Below are 15589 nucleotides of genomic sequence, written 5' to 3'. Positions count from 1 at the left end.
GGGGGGCACGGGGCAATAGGTTTCGGTCCTGGTGGGGTGAAGGGTCTTCAGAGTTGGGGAACTAGAAGGGATGAGTTGGAAAGGCAGGAAGAGGTGGTCCAGGGGGCAATGCTTGACGTTGAGATCTTGGAGAGGGGGCAGTGTTTAGGGATGCAAGGTCTAGGGGGTGACCCCCCGGAGTAGAGAACACAGTCTTTGGAGAGACGAGGTCCACAAGCCGAGAGGTCAGCGTATGGAAAGGTCATCTGCCAGGATGCAGACATCTTTAAGAAGCATGGCTGGAGTCACGTTAGAGGGAGCGCAGGGAGCCAGGAGCCAAAGTTGTCAAGGAATGATGGCAGTCCGGGGATGACTGCAGCCAAGAGGGGTCGTGGTGACTTAGTGTGATGGCGTGGGGCTCAGAGCTGCGTGCTCTGGGGAGGGAGGAGGGGCGTGGCAAGAAGCACGGAGGGTGCCCTGCCTCGCTTTCAGGCTGGAGGGCTGTGCGAGAGAAAGCCCAGCAGGGCTGTGGGCAGAGGTGTTCCTCGCGGGGAGCCGCATGTGGGGCAGCGGAAAGGAGGGGGGCAAAGTCAGTGAGAGGCAGAGGAGATGGGGGACTGACCAGAGACTGAGTGCTGGGGTCACAGAGTGGGGGACAACAGAGCCTTCTGGGGATGAGATTTTGGGGATGATGGTCCCCAGTGAGATGGGAGAGGTCTAGTGCTTGTGGCCAGCAAGGCACCTGGCTTGGGGGAGGCTGGGAACGTTCTGGGAGGGATGGACGGAGGGTCTTGCCAGGAGCACGCAGGTTCCAAGGCTGAGATTGTCAGCTCTGGTGTCAGCGCTGAAGTCCCAGAGGACCCTTGTTCACCGCGTGGTCCGCCAGGCTCTGTCTCTCCAGATGTGCAAAGCAGATAAATGTAGTTATGGACTTCATGGTGCTGCTGTGATGACGGAACCAGAGCAAGAAAGTCAGTTCCGGGGGCTTTGATGGCGCATAACCATCAAAACCTGCACTTTTACTCTGAGGATGGAGCTGATGCTGGCAAGGCCACCATTCTGTTTGCTCTGTATTTTGACCATCGCTTTTTATTTTGTTTGTTTTTTTCTTCAAGTTTATGATGGCTTTTTAAAAAATAATTCAGAGTTGATGTTTTTCTAACTGCCCTGGAAGAACCTGGCTTGTTGGATGAACTGACACGCTGCCTTCTCTCCGGCAGGCTGGGGGTCCCGCTGTCTGCAGACAGCACACGGCACTCCCCTGCCCCCTGCCTCGCTCACCCAGAGTCACTTGTTCCCGACCATGCTTATGCCAGTTTATGCCTTTTATTATAATCGTGTGATTTAACTGAATATTTTATAAATCTATTCTGTATGCATGTGGAAAATAAAGGTTGTTTCCACTAAATCTAGGTTTACTACTTTGAAAAGAACTGATAACAGCAGGATGTTAAAAAATATGTTGCTGCCAAGCTAGGTGTAAGAAAACGACTGAAAAGAATTACTACATCTAAAGAATATCCCTTTTTTCCTTTTTCTCCCTCCCTCTCTCCCTCCTTTCCTTCCCACCTTCTCTTCCTTCCTTCTGCCCCCTTCCATCTTTCTTATTGTTTCCTTATTTTTATGCTTCTGTACTTTTATCCCTATGGGACTTCAGAAGAGACAGGTGGCAAAGGTCACACGAGCCTATTTTGTCATCTGGACCTGGGAGTCCGCCTTTGCTCTTTAATCAAGTTCTGAACAACGTTATTCCTTCAATTATCCTAATGTGGCTAGAATTGGAGCAATAAAAGGTGGGCTAAACCACTCTAAAGTCTGGTGGACTTGGGTTCAGATTCCAGCTCCGTCACGTGGCGGTTGACTTAGCGTTTCTGAGCCTCAGTGAATCATCTGAAAAGTGGCAGGATAATAATATTTAGCTTTCAAGGGGGAAGGGAGAAGGACAACAGTGTTAGCTGAGAAAACCACAGCTTTCAAGGCACATATCGCATCTGACTCTTGGATCTGCCTGCCTTTGGTTGTGTGATTTTGACAGGAGACTTGTACCACTGGGTCTTCATTGCCTCAAGAGCAAAATATTTGGGAGGACGATGGTGTGTATGAAGCACTTCGCATGATGCTTGACGAAGAGCTAGCGCTCGGTAGATGATCACCAGGATCATACTGACGCTTGGAAAAGGCTAGAAGTACTCGCTGTGGCCGTATGATGGCTAAGTTTTGTTTTTCTTCTTTTAACATATTCCCAAATTTTATGTAGTGAGTAGGCGTAACTATTAAGATATCAGGAAAAAATACTATCAAATGACAATAATAATCAATTGTGCTTGCCTATTCATTCCCTTCTAGAACTTGCCTTGAACCCTCACTCCCTTCTAAAGCCTTTGCTTACTATACATGAAGTTATAAAGTAATGAGGTATAGGAGAAGCCACATTGATTTTCGACTTAAAACAAAAAACTAAGTTTGGCACATTTATGTGCTACATGATAGTAGACAGAGCTCTGTAGAATGTTCCTGATACCTACCTGGCTGAACGGTGTTAGAAACACGCTTGGTCGGGACAAGAAGGCACTTCTGTTCATAAGAAAGGCCTCCAGTGAAATGTGCTGGTTTGATTGACCTTCCCCCAGTCCTGATCACGATTTACATCCACCAGAAGCATCAGCAGACTCTTTCCAGAGCTTTTCGCTTTGTAAATGGGAAGTTATTTCTGTCTAAAAATATGCAAAATACATTAGAAGGTAATTGCAAGACATTAAGGATTCGAAAAACTTACTTTGATGACTTTTAATGGCAAAATATACTATCTTCCGTTGAGCACGAGTTTATTTTGTTAGTAATGCTAATTGTTCAAACAGCCCTAAATGGCTTAAAAAACCTGGCAAACACTTATCTAATACCTCTAAGCAGATGGACAAATTTCTAATTAAATCTAAATTTATTCTTTATCTCTAACTTCCCTCAGAAAAAGACAAGGATCTCAGCACACTTTGCCTCTGCCGTGAACCTCCCCAACTCCGCCTTATGCCTCCCACTTCTGTGTGTGTTTAGAGCACCATTTCTCTAACTCCCCGTGGCCAAGGTCGACTTTATTAATTTTTGAAAATTCCCAATCAGATTAGCAATAGCATTGGCCTAGAACTTTTGCTTCATTATTTTTTAAAATTCAAAACTTAGCCTTTTTATTAATCTCTTCTTTTAAAAAATTTACCAAAATATTAGTAAATAGTTACATTTATTAATATTATTTTACTGATTTATCAGGTTGCTGTTATTTTTTATATCCTGCTCCTTCCTCTGGGTTTACTTTTCTTCTTACTGAAGCACATTCTTTGGTAGGCTTTTTTTTTTTTTTCCAGTGAGGGTTCTGTGGTTAACAAAATATTAGTTTTTGTAAGTCTGAAAATGCCTCTATTCCACCTTTACTATTCAGTGACAGTTTGTGTAGATACAGAATTTTGGGCTGGTAGCGTCTTTTCTTCAACACAGATGATATTATGTCATTGTGCTCTGGCCTCTTTTGTGTCTGGTTTGAAATTTGCCTGTTCTAGTCAATGTTCTTTATTTTCACTGCTGTGTGTTTAGGTGTGGATTTGCTTATATTTTTTATTACCAGCATCCAGTGTTTGCTTTCTTTTTTTTTTCTAGACAATTGAATTTTAGTCAGCACTAAAAAGACATGATCTATCAAGCCATGAAAAGACATTGTCGAATCTTTTTTATTCTTTTTCAATTTTTATTGGAGTCTAGTTGATTTACAATGTTGTGTTAGTATCTGCTATGCAGCAGAGTGAATCAGTTATGCATATACATGTATCCACCCTTTTAGATTGTTTTCCCATATAGGCCATTACAGAGTATCGAGACGAGTTCCCTGTGCTCTACAGCAGGTCCTAATTAGTTATCTATTTTATAGATAGTAGAGTGTATATGTCAGTCCCAATCTCCCAGTTGAATCCTCCGCCCCGCCTCCCCCTCCCCTCCCCAATGTTTGCTTTCCAACCAAGGGCTCGCTGTCTGCCTTCAACTCTGAAAAGTTCTCAGCTCTTACGCCTTTTGCATAATCCCTTTTCTGTTGTTGTGTCTGGTTTTCCTTCAGCAAGGTTGGAGCCTCTTAATCTGTTTTCCGGGTCTTAATTTGTCTTTTACATTCCTTACCATTTGGTCTACCTCTGCTGCACTCTCTCTTTTTTTTTTTTTTAACTTATTTATTTTGGCTGCGTTGGGTCTTTGTTGCTGTGCGCGGGTTTTCTCTAGTTGCGGGGACCGGGGGCTACTCTTCGTTGCAGTGCGTGGGCTTCTCATCGTGGTGGCTTCTCTTGCTGTGGAGCACGGGCTCTAGGTGTGCAAGTTTCAGTAGTTGTGGCACACGGGCTCAGTAGTTGTGGCTCGTGGACTCTAGAGTGCAGGCCCAGCAGCTGTGGTGCACAGGCCTAGTTGCTCCACGGCACGTGGGATCTTCCTGGACCAGGGCTCGAACCCGTGTCCCCTGCCTTGGCAGGCGGACTCCCAACCACTGCGCCACAAGGGAAGCCCTACCTCTGCTGCATTCTTGATGAATTTCTCAGTATCATCTTCCAACTCACTAATGCCCTCTTCATCTGTGTCAGCCTAGAGTCTACTTTGTTGGCTTAGTTTTAATTTTGTGACTACTTTTCATTTCCTGGGCTTCTCATTTATCGCTTGTTCATGTTCATTTGTTCATGATTCATACTTGCCTATTTTTATTTCATAATTCCTTGTGCACTGTGGCAGACTGAGTGCTTTAATGGCCCCAATTCCTTGCCTTTTCCTGAAGCAACCGTTCCTCTCTCTACAGAGGCCAAGTCTATTTCCTCATTCCTCTAGCCCAGCTCACTTTGTGACTTGCCTGGGCCCAGAGAGTGCAGTGGAAGTGACAGTGATCCCGTTCTTAGAGGCCTTGGTGTTTGCACTTGCTTTCTTGCTCCTGTGCCGTTGCCATGAGAATATGTCCAGGCCACCCTGCTGTAGGATGAGAGACATGTGGAGTAAAGCTGAATCACTGGTCCCATCAGCTGAGGACCCACCCTGACGTGTGAGCCGGCCAGCTAAGATCAGCAGAGCACAGGGTTCCCCCAGACACATGAGCAAAGGTACGCTTGTTTTTCATGCTACCAAGATTTTGCATTTTTTTGTTATTGTTGTTACATAGCATTATTGTGGCAATAGATAATGAATCATGCTCTTTTCTTGGATCTTATTCCTTCCTTTACTTCTCTGAATCTTATGCATGTCTATTTTTAAAGTCACTTTGAGATTAATTTTTTTCCATTTCACTGGGTGTGATCTCATGTCTTGACTGTGGACTTTGTTCTCTGCATTTCTTAGGTGACATGCATTTTGAAATTTTATTGGTGGGCTTCTTTTTCTCCCTGATTTCTCTGAATTCACCTCCTCTGTCCCTCCAGTCACGACCCAGGTCTTCTACGGGGGCTCCTCTCCTTTGCTGATGTTGGGGGCACTGCAGATCTAGCCCCTGAGCTAGAAAGTGACTTGGTCCAGGTCTGTCCAGGTGCTTTCTCTGCTTCCTCTCACCCTCACAGCTATGCATCTCCTTGGACATCAGTGAACTTTCATCAGCTCCTGTTGGTGGTTGGGGGAGCCCCACCTCAGCTCCAGAAGTGAGGATGGCTTTCCTTCCCTTTCACCCATGGGTGTCCTGTTCCTGCACAGGAGCTGGGCTTCTAGTTGCCTCTGCATGTTTCTGGATGGGAAACCTGCTCCAGATCCACTCATTTCTGTGGTTTTTTTCTTTTCAAAGAGATGTTCACTTATATTTGAGCTTGGCTACACAAACATATTTAAATATGTTTTGGAGAGATAGACATGTAGATCAATGGAGCAAAACAGAAAGAGACCCCCTCTCTCCCCACGTACACTCAACTGATTTCTGAAAAAGGCATAAAAGCAATTCAGTGAAGGAGATACAGCCTTTTCAACAAATGGTACTGGAACAATGAAATAGCCATAGGCAAAAAAACAAGGAATCTCAACCGAAACCTCACATCTTATACAAAAATAGATGCAAAATGGATCAAGGATTTAAATGTAAAATAAAACTTTTAGAAAAAAAGTAGGAGAAAATCTTTGTAACATAGGGACAACCGAAAGTTCTTAGACTTCATATCAAAAGCACAACTTGTAAAAGGGAAAATGGTTAAATTGGACTTCATGAAAATTAAAAACTTTTGTTGTGTGATAGATCCTAAGAGGATAAAAGACACTATACAGAATTGGAGAACATATTTGCAAAGCACATATATTGGCAAGCACTAAATTTCTAGACTATTTTAAAGAACTCTCAACATTCAGTAGTAAAAGCACAAAAATCCAATTAGAAAATGGACAAAAGGTATAGAAAGACATTTTACCCTACAGAAGGCAGATAAGCACATGAAAATATGCTCAATATCATTAGCCATTAGGGAAGTGCACATTAAAATCACAATGATATATATACACCTATCAGAATGGGTAAAATAAAAAATAATGAAAACACCAAATGCTGATGAAGATGAGGAGAAATGATCACTCATACTTTGCTGGTGGGCATGCAAAATGGTACAGCTACTTTGGAGAAACAGTTTGCCAGTTTCTTAAAAAACTAATCAGGCAACTACCATATGACCCAATAATTTCACTCCTGGGCATTGACTCCAGAGAAATAAAAATTTATGCTCACATAAAAACCTGCATGCAAAAGTTTTATTTGTAATAGTCAAGAACTAGAAACAACCCAGATGTTCTTCAATGGTGACTGGTTAAGCGAGCTCTGGTGCAGCCATGATGTGGAACACTGCTCAGCGATAAAAAGGAACAAATTATCCAATTATTGGATGGATCTCAAGGGATTTATGCTTTGTGAAAAAAGCCAATCCCAAAAGGTCACATACTATGTGATTCTGTTTATATAGCATCACTGAAATGATACAATTGTAAAGATAGAGAACAGATTAGTGGTTCCTACGGGTTAGTGATGGGCTGGGGACAGAAGGAAGCATGTGTGACTGTAAGGGGACAACACAAGGATCCTGGTGGGGATGGAAAGCTTCTGTATCTTGACTGGATCAATGTCAATATACTAGTTATGATACTTTACTATAGGCTTATAGGATTTTACCATCAGAGAACTGGGTAAAGGGGACAAGGGATTGCTCTGTATATTTCTTACAACTGCACATGGATGTATGATTATCTAAAGATAAACAGGTTAGTTCAAAATATCTTGTCTATCACTGCTGGGTTTAGAGTTGGATAAAGAGATCCAAGTGTGAGTTTTCAGTGTCGTCTGACCCGAAGCAAACACATGGGTATAATATGATAGTAAATCAAATCATCACCTTTAAAATAAGGTGTATAACATGAGTCCCGACCTCTCAGTGAAGAAGAGGAAAATGCTTGGCTTCTTAGTGAATTCCTGTGAAACTGTCTGCTCTCTGCTCAATGCCTTCCATGAAACAACTGTGGAACACAAAAGCCTTTCTAAAGTCTAGAAATATTACTCTATTAGTATCTAAATACAAACAATCCTTCCCATAAAACATGTAGAAGTTGTGAAATTAAAAAAAAAAAAGAAATAAGAATAAAAGAGTAAACCCCTATGATGGCTTTTCTTTATGGAACCCAAGCTTTTTGAAGGTGGGATTCTACTCTCCAAATGGGCAAAGACTGTGCCGAGTTCTCTCCAAAAACGTCTTTTTTTCCCCCCTTAAACAATGGTTTTGGATTGGTGTATTATTCATCTGTGTTTCTCCCTGTGAGTTTCAGTGCACCAACAAAAATCACCCTTCCTTGTTTTCCTCTCTTTCTATTTTTAACACAAAGAAGACTGTATTTTATAAAGAATCCAAGAAGGCTGTGAGGCATGTTTCTTCTTCCCTTTAATTCCGGGGCTCAGCCGCTACCCCTCTCCAGCTCCATTTCCCATCACAACTCGAATTTAAATATTCTAATCAATTTATTTTAGACACTCCTCTAGCTCCCTTGTGCCATCGCAGCAAACCTCTCCAGGTTTTTCCTTCTTTCTCCTTTTCTTCTCCTCTCCCTCCTCCATCCTCTTCCTCTTCCTCGCCCCCCCTCCTCCTCCCTTTTCCTGGGAGACGGAGATTTCTTTGTGCTTGGGGTGACTGATTGAATTTTACCTGAGCTAAATTATAGTTGCACATTCTAGTAATTGCAGAGGGCCACACAGAGAAACAAAGCATTGACTGCTGTTGTACTGGGATTTCCCAGATGTATAATTTCAAATTGATATGAAAAAAAGCCTTGCAATGCATTAATAATAGCATAAAATGTAACTCCGTCGGCCAGGGGTGAGTGGAGGCTTTATTTTCTTAGCTACAAAACAAGCTATAGACCTCAGGTGACTAGCATTTATTGTTGGAATGGGTTTTCTATTGCATACCTCCTGAAACACAAAATAAGAAAAGATTTATGCTGAACCCTGGTGCCATTCACAGAGCTCTGCACCACATGCCCAGAAAGCACATGTCCAACATTAAAGCACCGGCTTGTTGTTATTTTTTCCCTTTTTACTGAGTCCTTCAAAAGGCAGAGGGTGCTTCTGTAATTTAAAAGCACCCATCCACATCTTGGGGAAGAAGCAGGTCATGAAGGCTATTTCTTTTCTATCGTGCCATTATTCTCTTCCTAGCGTCTGACAAATATCATTCTTGTGACGTCAGAAAAAAAGAAAGAAAGAAAGAAAGGAAGGAAGAAAGAAAGGAAGGAAGAAAGAAAGAAAGAAAGGAAGAAAGAAAGAAAGAAAATCTGAGGAAAGTCATATAGTCTCCTTAATGTTGAAGGCACTGGGCCATAGCACCTTATTTTATCTGAGAATCTTGCGTGTGTACACATGTGTATGTGCCTGGCCATATCCGCACGGGGCAAAGAGAAGCAAACACGTGCTTCTGCATCAAATGCAAGTTACAGAGATGCTGAAATGATGCACAATGTGCTCCACCCAAACTCAAAGGGTATTTAAAAACGGCCGGAGGATGAATTTCCACATCTTCACCAACACACAGACTGCTCTACCTACGCAGACTGAGGTCACCTGGGGTGTCCCCACAGTGGGCCGTCAGCTGAAGCCAACAGCTGGTTCAGATAGCAATAGTTCAGTTGTTCCACAAATGTCGTTGCTTCCGCTCTTCCCGAAAGCTGGGGTGTGGCTTGATTTTTCTCTTTTTCGCAGTGGATGACCTTGAGACACCCAGGGGTTGGGACTCTGAGAAGCGGCAGAGGCTGGACCCTCCTTCTCCTCCACGGCTCAATCCAGGGGTCAGACCAGCTGTGTGGTTCGCTTCCACCGCGAGGGTGCTGGAGATGCTGCGCGCTGCTCGTCACCATGGCAACCGTGTGGTTCCCCTCCTCACCCTGGTCACCCTGCCCTTAATTGGGGCATGGAAAGATGCAGCAGGGCGCCCAAGGGCACTTCTCTGTTTGCCCATTGAGAGCCCTTGGCCAAGGAGGGGCCCTGTGTTCTTCCCATGTCCAAGGAAAGGCGGCATGGGAGTTTATTTCTATGAAGCTTCACAGCCATAGGCATGGACCTGAGTTTTCTTTGTGGATAAAGTATGGTAGCAGATGCTTGGGAGCCCGTTGGACCCGTGGCGTGCCTTCTGGGTGTGTAAGGGCGTGGCACGTGGAGCCAGCCATCCGGGGGAGGGAGGCTCCTTCCTGACCTGTAACCTCGGCTGGAATGGAAGCCCGCCTCCCGGGGCTGCTGGAAGCTGAGCCCGACCGCCACCTCCTCGGAGCGGCTTCCCCTCCGTCCCCAGCGGGCTGCTCCCTGCTCCCACTGCACACTCTCTAGTGAGCTGCTCCTCCGCTCATTCTCCCCTTGGTTCCCGTTGCCCCATCTGAACTCGAATCTCTCAGGGCAGAGCGAGGGCCACGTCTGCCGAATCCCGGCACTGACCAGACTCTGGTGGGCAGCCCACCCTTAATGAATATGCAGAATCCTCTGTAAACTGTGCAAACACACCTGCTGGCTCCCAGCATCGTTCTTCTCTCCTGCCACGTGTAACTGAGGGAGTTCATGGGGAAGAGACGTGGAGTTTTGGTGTCCATGCACTTATTCGAATCCTTACTCTCCCTTGGAATATCTGTGTATCATCAGGTGCATGATTCAGCCTTTCTAACTCTCCGTTTCTTTCTTTAGATTCTACTTACAGAGTTGCTGAGGGATGAAATGATATATATGAGGTCATTAGTGGTTAGTGGCCACTCAACAAATATCAGTTCCCTCCCCATCTGAGTCCGTGCACGTGGATGCTGTTGGAACCTTGTTGTACAAGAGAGAACGACCAGATCTTTGTCAGTGTTCCTGGGAGGGTGTTTGCTCTCACGCCTTGAAATCGGGAAAGTAGAATCTCCATGGGCCAGAGACTGAATGTGTTTCCCCCCAAAATTCGTAATTTGAAACCTAACCCCCCAAGGTGATGTACTAGGAAGTGGTGCCTTTGGGAGGTGATAGGTCATGAGAGTGGAGCCCTCATGAATGGGATTCGTGTCCTTTTTATAAAAGAGACCCACAGAGCTCCCTTGCCCCTTCTGCCATGTGAGGACACAGTGAGGAGTCAGCCGTCTAAAACCTGGAGGAAGATCGTGATCCGAACCCAACCACGCTGGCATCCTGATCTTGACATCCAGCCTCCAGAACTGTGCGCAGTAAATGTCTGTTGTTTATAAGCCCAACTGTTTGTGAGGTTTTGTTACTGTGGCACGAACAGCCTGGGCTACCACGTCACTTCCTCAGGACCCACTCTTCACTACTGAAGTGGCTCAAAGAGCAAAACAGAACTTGTGTAAATGTCACCCATGCTTTCCTGATCATACAGGCTGGGGATCCAAATAGGGCAACCACAACCCTATCCTACCAGATGGGGGAGACCAGCGGTTCTCAAATGGTCCAAGGATCCCCCGCGGTCCTCAAGAGACTTTTAGAGGATCCATGAGGTTCAAGTTATTTTAACAGTACTGAGATGTTATTCTTTCTCTTACAAGTGTATTCCAGAGGTTGCATGACATGTGATATTGCAACAGACCCAATCCAGAAAGAGATGAAAAGCCAGCTGCTTTCTCTTAAGCCAGGCTTTAAAATGATTTGTAAAACTCTTCTCACTAATTTTTTTATTTTGGAAAAAATAGTTATTTTTTAGTAAAGATGGTAATGTGTAATGAGTTTTCTATTGTTATTTTTAAATGAATTAATACATAACGTATTTCTCTGTTCTAATTTCTAATACGATAAATATCAGTAGTTATAACCGGGGCTTCCCTGGTGATGCAGTGGTTAAGAACCCGCCTGCCAATGCAGGGGACACGAGTTCGAGCCCTGGTCCTGGAAGATCCCACATGCCACGGAGCAACTAAGCCCGTGTGTCACAACTACTGAGCCTGCACTCTAGAGCCCGCGAGCCACAACTACTGAGCCCATGTGCCACAACTACTGAAGTCCATACGCCTAGAGCCCATGCTCTGCAACAAGAGAAGCCACCGCAATGAGAAGCCTGCGCACCACAATGAACAGTAGCCCCTGCTCGACGCAACTAGAGAAAGCCCGTGCGTAGCAACGAAGACCCAACGCAGAAAGAAAGAAAGAAAGAAAGAGAGAGAGAGAGAGAGAGAGGGAGAGAAGGAAAGAAAGAAAGAAAGAAAGAAAGAAAGAAAGAAAGAAAGAAGAAAGAAAGAAAGAAAGAAAGAAAGAAAGAAAGAAAGAAAGAAAGAAAGAGAAAGAAAGAAAGAAAGTTATAATCCACATAGACTAAAGTTATCTGGGACTCTCCATAGGGAGGGGTAAAGGAGTCCTAAGATGGAAAAGTTGGAGACCTGAGGTTGTAGAAGATTCGAGCCCTGATTACTACATGGGCTGTCTCCTCTCTTGTCCCCACTTGCTGAGGGGACATCTCTGTCACCATGGACACTCCTGATGCTTGCACCAAGGTTACCCAAGTCCAAGGCCCAGGGAACTGAAGAATTGTCTGAGGGCCACCCCTCTGCAGGCCAGACCCCACCTGTGCCCTGGGCCGCCTCCACTGGGGACATGGCCCTCAGGGTGAGAATTCTGTCTCTGCATCTTCAGGGAGAGATGCGGCCTGTGTGGCTGACTTCCAGGCGACGTCCTGGCTCTCCCCCAGCTAAGGTTCTGCTCAACCCCCATCCCCGCGCCCGCAAGGAGGAGGCCTCACAGCCCACATTCCTATGGAAGAATCACTTCAGAGCTCAGGTGGGGCCCACGGCCCATGTGAGGGATGGTCGGCCAGCTCTAGTTGGGATGGGTCCTCCTGTTTCCATCTCCCTGGATCTGTTGACCTTGGACCACATGCCCACAATCTCCTGTCTTTATCCAGGATGCGTATTTCTGGGAGGTCACTCTGCATCTCCCCGGGGTGATACCCAGCCATCCTCCAGAGACATTGATCAAGCCGGAGTCCTGCCAGGTAGTGTTTGCTGTGAGTGCGTGTGTGGGCCCCTCCTGTGACCCTGTTTCTCATCAACTCTGCATTCTCGATGCTGAGGGCAGTGAGGGTCTAGCTCTGAAGGCACCAGACTCTCTCCCGCAGGGGCGCATCGAGGTGACCTCTTAAGCAATGAGTTTATATACCTTTCCAAGTTGTGAAGGAGCAAACATGTGCTCCAACTTTATGATTTTGGTGCTATTTTATTCTCCTCTGGGCTAATCCTCTTTTCTTAAGACCTTCCAAGAAAATATGCATTACCTACCATTTACACTGAATACAAATTTAAGATTTTGTTTTGCATTTTAAAAATTTATTTAATTATAGAATGAAATGAGAGACTCTTCTATCCTCTTAAAACATGGATTTTTTCAAGCAGGAGTATAATTTGGGGGGGGGTAGAGGGATGCCTTTTTGTTATTTCACTATAATTTGTAGGAAATTCTCTATATACAGCTGGCTGGCCGGGAGCAATACAATTTTATTATTATTGCCCTTCACCCCGAAATAAAAAGAGGACAGAATCCGAGGATAACAAGACAGAGCTTCATTTTGTGTGGAGGGGCTGCAAAGTCAGCATTTCTTTAGGAGATGCGCACCCCCAACTTGAAGCTATCAAACTAGAAACGGCCACTTAAAATCTCCCCTCCTCAAGCCACCGCGTCTCACTTCCGTGGAATCGTCACGTTGGCGGGGGCCGGTCGCCCAGGCTGACCCACGAGCTCCTTCCAGGCTCCAGTTTCTGCAATTCGAAGCCCGAGTTCATTATCTAGGAAAGCACATTAAAAATAACGGCGAGAAAAGCACATCAACACTGCTCACAAATTATAACAGTCGGATGCAGTTGGGATTAGATAAAATACATATTTATTTTATGGAATAAGCATGCAGACAATGAAATTTTGTTTAACGGTAACCGTATTATTCAGTGACTCAGTAATGGAATTCAAAAATTTATTATTGAATATTACATTCCAGGTTGCATAATGGAACTGAAGTAATTCCTCAGTCGTCTTCAGAACTGTTTCCCTTCACTCGTAATCATTTATTCCGGTGATTTTAGAGGGCTGCTGAACAGCGAGGGTAGGCACTAAAGGTAAGCATGAGGAAGTTGCACTAAAGGGAAGATGGGGCTTCCGGACTGGCCATGTGACAGTGGGACAGCCTCGCTCCCTCAGCGGGGCCGGCCCAGCCTGGGAGCTGGCGGATGATGGGGGAGGGCCAGCGTTGCCATCTTCAACCTGACAGTTTCCTGAGAGGCTTCCTGGTGCAGGAATAATTAGAGCTGGGAGGCTAAGTCAGACCATGTCTGCCTCACTTAAGAGATCCAGCTGCAAGTTACAGGACCTCTGGGTGCAGCCGGGCTCCAGGTTTGCATCCAGAGTCTTTTCATCTCGAATCATGCCGTTCCTGCCTTTTGTCATCACGCATCACAGCGAAGGGCTTGTGTCCTTTTTTAAGAGTGAGGACAACTTTCCCTTCCTCTCCTTGCCTCCCTGTCTTATTGGCCAGAATTATGCTTCACGCCCATGGCTGGCCAAAGCCATCACTCAGCTTGGGCCAATTAACATTCACGCCTGGGAGTGGGAATAAGGCTGCCTTCCCCGAGGGACCGTCTGCCTGTCCGACAATGGAGCCAGTTCTGCTAGGAAGGAAGAGCGATGAGGCCTATGGCTGACCAGCCTCTAGAGGGGAGAATGAGACGACGTACTTAACGCTGGGTGTGACAGCACAGGGGCAAGTGTGAAACAGACGACTGGGCATCTAGGCGGTGAAGAGTGTTCATCAAGAAATCACAAGAGGCTTTATTTTCATTTTAGTTTCAAGACCATCTTGTTGATCGTTTACTTTAATGGGATCCTGAAGCTGTGGCATCTACTTTTTCTTGCGAGGTTCCTCGTCTTCCCTGCTCTGTGGAAGTCAGGATCCAGAGGAAGCCCGGCCGTCTCACTGAGCCCGGCTGAGTGGTGGCCGTGAGGGAGTGTTTGATGTTGCCAGGAGAGAGAAACAGACAACAAACAGCCACACTGTAATTAAGAAAAAAACTTCTCTTTGTCCTTCAGATGTTCGAGTTAGGATGAGGTGAAAGCCCATCGGTTACCTCTGTGGGGTCTTTGTGCCAAAAGCCTGGGTGAACCAGCTTCGGTGGATGCAGCATCTTTAGATATGTTTTGTACCGAGCGCACGAAGTTCCCCAAACGTCTAGATCGGCCTTTGCCCCCGCCATTCAGAACAGCCTTCATTTCTCGCTAATTCACGGACTGTATCACGGACACGAGGCTCCCTCGAGAGCCGCCTTTTACTGTAAATATTCTAGCACTGAGGTGGTTCCGTGACCGTCGGCAGTAACGACGGTCCCTGGGATGTCATAAGCCAAAGTGGCCTCTGTTAGCAGTTAAAACACAAATATACAGATCTCGTACCTTTCTTGCTCAGTGAGGTGATAGTGAAAATTCCTACGGTAAAAGGTTTGGGAAGCATCGTAAGGCTGGAAAAACTTGTTAAATAGGATGCGCTTGGTTAGACAGATTCCTAAAATGAATATGGCTGAATCACTCCCCATGGGGCGGACGGAAGTACTGCCCTGCTGAAAGGCAGTTGGTTGAGGCCCTTTTTAATCCTTTGGACCACAGGACTATCTCTTTAAGAAGGGAGAAAGCAGAAAAAGGAAGGGAAAAAGCTTATTCTGTGGGAAAAAGTTGCATCCTCACTCTTTGTCGGGGGAGTTCGCTAAATCTTTACATAAAGAGTTTATCTGGGACAGTAATTGAACGTAATTACATTGGGCTTTAATAATTAGCACAAGAGGAAAGGTCCATGATGAAATGTTCCCAACATTCAGATTAATTACACTGAATACTTAAATTCTTGTAGAAATCGTTTCTGTTTCCAGACATGGGACGTTACTCTTCATGATTTTTATGGCTCAGTGCTCTGGGCATTGTAACACACGTTCTGAAAGCCCGGCTTTCCTGGGGAAGCGGCTGGGTGGGCTGCCCTCGCCCTTGGGATCCATCCCCGGTGTCATAGGTCTCCTGTACGCACACCTGTGGGTCACAGTGGCCGCCTCCTTTCGCCCCCTCCATGTCCACACAGCTCGTTTTCTCTTTTTTTCCCCAACAGTGCAG

The 15589-nt window shown here is 45.5% G+C and overlaps 1 protein-coding gene across 3 annotated transcripts in view; it reads left to right on the top strand.

Moving 5' to 3' along the window:
* TSHZ1 (teashirt zinc finger homeobox 1) overlaps positions 1-15589 on the top strand; it is a 213705-nt gene that overhangs the window by 103368 nt on the left and 94748 nt on the right. The gene's annotated exons all lie outside the window — the stretch shown is intronic.

The sequence above is a fragment of the Balaenoptera borealis genome (assembly GCF_965194805.1).
Source record: "Balaenoptera borealis genome assembly, chromosome: 14".
In the NCBI taxonomy this organism is placed as follows: Eukaryota; Metazoa; Chordata; class Mammalia; order Artiodactyla; family Balaenopteridae; genus Balaenoptera; species Balaenoptera borealis.
Note: the sequence above shows the minus strand (reverse complement) of the source record. Positions and strands in the feature narration are given on the sequence as shown.